This window comes from Myotis davidii, unplaced genomic scaffold, assembly GCF_000327345.1.
Source record: "Myotis davidii unplaced genomic scaffold, ASM32734v1 scaffold826, whole genome shotgun sequence".
Lineage (NCBI taxonomy): Eukaryota > Metazoa > Chordata > Mammalia > Chiroptera > Vespertilionidae > Myotis > Myotis davidii.
In genome coordinates this window covers 838,999-845,352 of record NW_006297142.1, presented here as the reverse complement: position 1 = coordinate 845,352, position 6,354 = coordinate 838,999, and positions in this window count along the sequence as shown.

Below are 6,354 nucleotides of genomic sequence, written 5' to 3'. Positions count from 1 at the left end.
AGAGAGAGGGGACTCGGGCAGTGCAGGGCTGCATCCTGGCTGGAACGCCCTCCCACTTCTCCAGAACAACACCCCAGGGCCTGACACCACTAGGCCCAGGCAAAGGACCCTTTCCCCACACCTACAGCTTATAGCTTACCCAACACACACACACACACACACACACACACACACACACACGCACACGCACACATGCACGCACACACTTATACACTCATTCACATGCAGACTTATGCGCACACACACACACGCAGACACACACAGTCATGGGCCATGCAGTCCTGGGGCTCTGAGGCCTTTGGGAAGTTGTCTTTCCTCCTGCGTGACCCGGGCCATTTGCAGAGGCGTCTGTCCCTTTGCAGTTGGTGTGGACTTGGTGACGGAGCATGAAGGCCCTGTGTTGGGAGTCAGAAGGGGAAACGGGACCGGGGTCCCTGGAACCACCATCTCCAGTCAGGCTGGTCCCGCCTGGAAGGAGGCACATCCTCAGGACTCAGCAATGGCGGCTCCAAGGAGGAAGCAGAGCGGGAGTGAGGTGCAGGGTTAGAGTCCGGCCACTGGGCGGGCACCTAGGGTGCCCCCCTCCTCTGACTCAGCACTTTGCCCCCTTTGCCCATTTCCCTGAGCTGCCCCCGTGGGTCAGGACATCGCCAACAAGCTCATGGGGTTCCCGGGAGAGCCCTGGTCTGATGATGTAGCTGGAGAGAGGTCGTGGGAGGGCACTGGGCTGCCTTAGGAAGAAGAGGTGCCGGGAACAGTGTGGGTGGTGCCCATAGCACCGGGCCTGGCAGAGGGCTGGGGTCAGAGCTGGAGATGGTGTAGGGCAGCACCAGCTTCCGATGCCCGTGCCAAATAGCCGGTAAGTGAGGCCCCAGGAGGGTGGTTGGCTCCTGAGGACACGTCCACAGCCAGGCCTGTCAGATCCGTGCAGGTGCCAAGGCCCTGCCCCCAGGGAGGCAGAGCAGCTGACAGCTCCCGGAATGACCTGGGAAGGAGCATCTGTGTGAAAGGAGCACGTGACCTGAGGGGATGAGAAGGGATGAGCAGTGTCTCTGAGGCATCAGATGCCCAGCCCAGCCCCCCGAGTTCCCCTGGGCAGTGCCTCACTGACCAGTGGAGTGAGGGCCCAGCGGGGGACACTCAGCTCCAAGAGAGGGAGGTGAGAAAACAGATGAGACGCCAATTGGCTCCGAGTGGCCACCACGGAGGACTGCGTTTCCCAGGAGGAGAGCCCCAGGTAGTCAGGACACAGATGCGGGAAGGCAACCTTCCAGCAAGGCTCAGTGCCTTGGCCGGAGGAGGAGGTGACCGCCGCACACTCTTTGGGGAACATTTATCCTATGGGGTCCTCTATGGGGTGAAACTTTCCTACTTTCCTCTCACGGGTTCGGGTGGCTGCTGAGGATCTGAGTCAGGACTGGACACAGGCAGCATGGAGACAGTCAGTTGGCGAGGTAACTCAGCTCCGCCATTCTGCCTCTACTTCCCACCAGTGTCTGTGCGTTTAAACAAATGTTGACCTTCCTGGAAGCAGACACTGGAATTCAACCACTTTTCACAGGATACGTGAACAGAAGTAGCTGTGATGGGGAAAATGAGACAGATTTGGGAGGCTAGCAATCTGAATCTGTGCCAGTGACCTAATGCACATTCTTGTTAGCCTATAGACTAGGCCAGTGATGGCGAACCTATGACACGCGTGTCAGAGGTGACACGTGAACTCATTTTTTTTGGTTGATTTTTCTTTGTTAAATGGCATTTAAATATATAAAATAAATATCAAAAATATAAGTCTTTGTTTTACTATGGTTGCAAAGATCAAAAAAATTGGGCTGGAACAAAAGCATGGATGGAGTTTTTGTGTGAACTAATATAAATTCAAAGTAAACATCATTACAAAAAAGGGGATGGTTTTTTTTTTTTTTTTTTTTTTTTAGTTTTATTCATTTCAAACGGGCGGATTCGGCCCGCGGGCTGTAGTTTGCCCACGGCTCTAGTCACTGCCCCTCCTTTAGTTATCTGGTCCTGCAAGACCTGTTTACCTAAGTACCCCCATTTTAGAGAGGCCATAAACCATGAACAATACACAACCCCCAGACAGAGTTATCAGCACTGACACCAAACCAGGCCTTTAGATGTGGTATCACGCCCTGGCCCCCGCCACCCCCCAACACACGGGGCTAATTGCAAAGCCTGCGAAAGGTCTGGAAGTCCCATCCCATATTTGGAGGACAAAGAAACCAATGGTTATAAAGGGAGAGCTTCCTCCATACTGGGGGGCTCATGATTTGGAGAGAAACAGTCTCCCGCGAGTCCCGTACTGGTACATGTGAAACATCTGAAAATAAATGGGTTTTTCCTGTGCCTCCAAGTACTCCTGTGTATTTTTCGGTTGCCTGGTAAATTCTGTAACTCAAATATGGTTCCCTGACCGAGAAGACACAGCTGAATTTTCCCCTGTGAGGCATTGCTGCGAGAGAGCAGGCGGGCGGGCCCATTCAACCGAGCCCCTGATGACAGGAGGCGCGCTCCAGTGATTTACTGGGTTCCAGTCCTCATCGGGCCCAGGCGACCGGGGCCCCCGCTGGCGCTCCAGTGGACTCCAGGGAGGACAGGAAAGCCCTTTTCTGGAACCAGACGTCTGACTGGTGAGTTTTCCCCCAGGGGACCAGTCCGAGTTCAGGCCTGACTTTAGGAACAGAAGAAGTAGCTGATCACAACTGAGGCAAATTATTTGCCTCAGTTCAGGACTTTCTGTAGGTGGAAGTCAAAACTCAGACTGACTGGTGTCTGATTGTGAGTGTGGGAGCCTGCGTGAAGCGAAAGCTACCTGTGTTGTCCTGTGTCTCTGTTCACTGGGAAGGGGTTACACAGTCTAACTGAAAATATGGGAAGTAGCTCCTCTAAACCTGCTGCCTTAGAGTGTGTGCTAAAGAATTTTAAGAAGAGCCCAGAGAGCTGCCTGCAATGCAGATGTCTCTCCGTGAAATCAGGGGCTCCCAGCTTATGGTCGAGGTTGGGAAACATGCGGGTGTTTGTTGATGTTTTATGTCTCTTTGTTGTTTAATTTGTTTAAAGATGGGGCAAGTCCCGCTTTGGGGGAAGCCTAGCTGTGTGTGGTGAGGCTGAACATGTGACAGAGATTGCAGGATGTCCCAGCAGCTGCCAAGAATCCTTATTCTTGGGAATCATCATGCTTTCTGTCAGGGTATTAGCCCGCCAGAAACTCCTAGCCAGTGAGATTCCTGTCTTTATGTCTGTAAAGTAGGGACCTTAATTTACTCTTCCCTGAATTATGATTTTCTGTGCTGGGTTAAAATTTTAAGATTCTAAGGTTAATGTAAAAGTGTACAATTTGTAAAGGTTGCAACCCAGGGAAGTTTAAAACAAAGGCCAGCTAGTTCCAAGACTGATTGTGGTTACCAAACCATTATCTTCCCCACCTGAGGCAAAGCGGGAGGGGAAAGGGAAATAATAAAAAGCCCGAAGTTGCCCTGGCTGGTTTGGCTCAGTGGATAGAGTGTTGGCCTGTGGATTGAAGGGTCCCAGGTTCGATTCCGGTCAAGGGCACATACCCAAGCTGCAGGCTTGGGGCCCCATAGAAATGTTTTCTTTCCCTTTCACCAGACCATCTGTTGTAACTCTTGCTGTTCTAATTGCTTAATCATACCAAATTTTACAATACAGTTTGTCTCTGCCAGGTCACAAGCCTACCTACTTCCGTGCCCAGGCCTCATCGTCCCTCCGATAGAGAGCAAGGATCTCTGGCTCTGAAAGAAAACTTCATCCCTCCTCAGCATGCAGGTAGTCAGAGGAGCCCACCGATGTCTATTTTTCCTGAAAGGGTTCAGAGCCAGGATCCTTAAGGGCATGTGTGAGACAGACAGACAGACATGAGCAGAGCAAGGACGACGGGACAACTGGAGAAGAAATAGATGGGACCTGAGATGGGCTTCTCACCACCATAACTGCTGGGTGACATTCTCCCCAGACTGTGTCTCTGGAATGTGTCCTAGCTCCTTTATGAAACACAAACAGACAAACACGGGGAAAGGCACCTGACAGCTCGCTGGGTCGCCTGCTTGGAAACGCATCACCTGCGAGTCACAAAGGGAAGAGAGAAGCCCCCTCCTGCTCAGGACTGTGGTCACACTGGCTGCCCGATGGAGGACAATTAAGTGTCAGCCTAGCGAAGGTCCTGATGTTACAATCTCTGAACCAGTCACCTGACCTTTCCAAACGCACGTGACCACCCCATGACCAACACCCCAGAAATGCTGCTGACCTGCGGATTCCGCCTTTGCACAGGAATCTGCTCGCTCTACAGGAGTTCCCCCAGCCCATGCCGGGCCCTCACTCCCCAGGGTGATGTCTCAGCAGGTGCCCCACCTGCTCTCCATCCACGTGGACACACTTCTAACCAGGTGTTGCCACTCTTTTCCCTCCGCACTGGGGACTGTACTGCTTTGTTCTTCAGTATCATGTTGTGGATTTGAAGACCACTTGGTGGTTTAGTGTTTAATATTTGGTGGGTTTTGTGGGGGATTTCAAAGGAGGATGGGCAGGCGTGAACCCCAGGTCCTGTGTGTGCTGTGGACTCAGCCCAGGTGATGTGGATTCCCATGGGGTCGGGCTTTGACCTGTGGAGGCCGATGGAAGCGCATTTACGGGGTGTTTCTAAGGAACCATCACTCCCTCTAGCTCTCCTTTGGACATTGTTTCTGTCCTGACAGCCTTGGTCTCCGACACTGGATTATAGTGACGGAGAGGAGAGGCCTTGGTAGCAGGGAGGTCGCTGTCCCCAGACCATGTCTCTAGAATGTGTCCTAGTTCCTTTATGGGACACAAGGGGACAGCGAGCCCGGCTCCCCACATCCAGTGTGGGACCTGTCTCTGCAGCCACCACTGTGGGGCCCTGATGCCTTCCCGGGGCCACAGGGAGGGGCAGGGGAACACTCAGCAACGTCTGGATTTGGGGTGCGGGTCCCCCTTTCCACCTGGGGCTCATGTGGACTGAGTCAGCTGGAGAGAGGCAGTTAACTTGTCTGAGTGTCAGCACCTGGAGGCGATTCTGTCTTTACAAGAAAATAACAGGAATTAAACGATCGCAGCTGTACAAGACCCCGCACCGGGTCTCGGTCAGATGATCCCCTGACAGGAGCCGACCATGCAGACCCTGACCTTCCTCTCCAAGAAGGCACTTCTGAGTCACCTTCCCTCCTCCCGGCTCCTCCTCCACGGCCTCCTCCTGTCCTTCCACACCACCAGGCTGGTCACCTGCTGCCCCTCCAGGCCCTGTGCCCTCCACGCTCACGCCTTCCCCGGGGTCAGTGACATCTGTGTCTCCAGCTTCCGGGGCCTCTGGTGGCCTCAGTTTCTCGTCTGCTGCTCTGTGGGTGTGACACCGGAAGAGATGGCCATTAAGTCCACTGGGCAGGGCTGTGGAAAGGCCTCTTTTGTCAAGAAGAGAAGAGTTGGTCCAGGCCGGGTTGGCTCAGTGGATAGAGTATCAGTCTGCGGACCAAAGGGTCCCGCGTTCCATTCTGGTCAAGGGCACGTACCTCGATTGCTGGCGCCTCCCAGGCCCGGGACCTGGTTGGGGCTCCTGCAGGAGACAACCAATGCATGAGTCTCTCTCACATGGATGTTTCTCTGTCTTTGCCTCTCTCCTCCACTCTCTCTAAAAATCAATGGAAAATATCCTCGGGTGAGAATTAAAAATAAAGGAGAGAAGAGCTGGCCCGTCCTTTTGAACGAGTCCAGATCCAAGTGAAACTGCCATTTGGAGTCCCTTTGGCCATTGCACCCGAGTGGAAGACAAAGGCGCCGCCTAGTGGCGGGCGGTAGACTGTACGTGTTCAGGGAAAGCCCAGGTTCCGCATGAAACGGCGCCCCCTGATGGGCAGGACTCACAGTAGCGCTCAGTGTAAGGAAACTCAGGCTGCTCCCTGCTGGGTGCCAGTCCCCCTGGGGACCTGACTGGCCACTCCTCACCCCGCGATCCATGAGAGAGGTCCGACATCTGGGAAATCAGAACCCACAAAGGACATAAGTGAAGCCAATGGGATCGTAAATATTTGAATCAATAATCCATGAGCAAATGCCAAAGTTATGAGACATCCCGCACCGGGTGAAGAGGCCCCACAAACTCCCACTTCTGCCGATGACCGCACAGCTTGTGTGAGACCAGCTCTTCTCTTCTATTTTTTCTTTTTATTTATTTATTACATATATTTCTTTGTTGAGTTCAGAGAAGAAGAGAGAGAGAGAGAAACATCGATGATGAAAATCATTGATTGCCTGCCTCCTGGCACGCCCCCTACTGGGGGTCGAGCCTGAAACCCGGGCATGTGG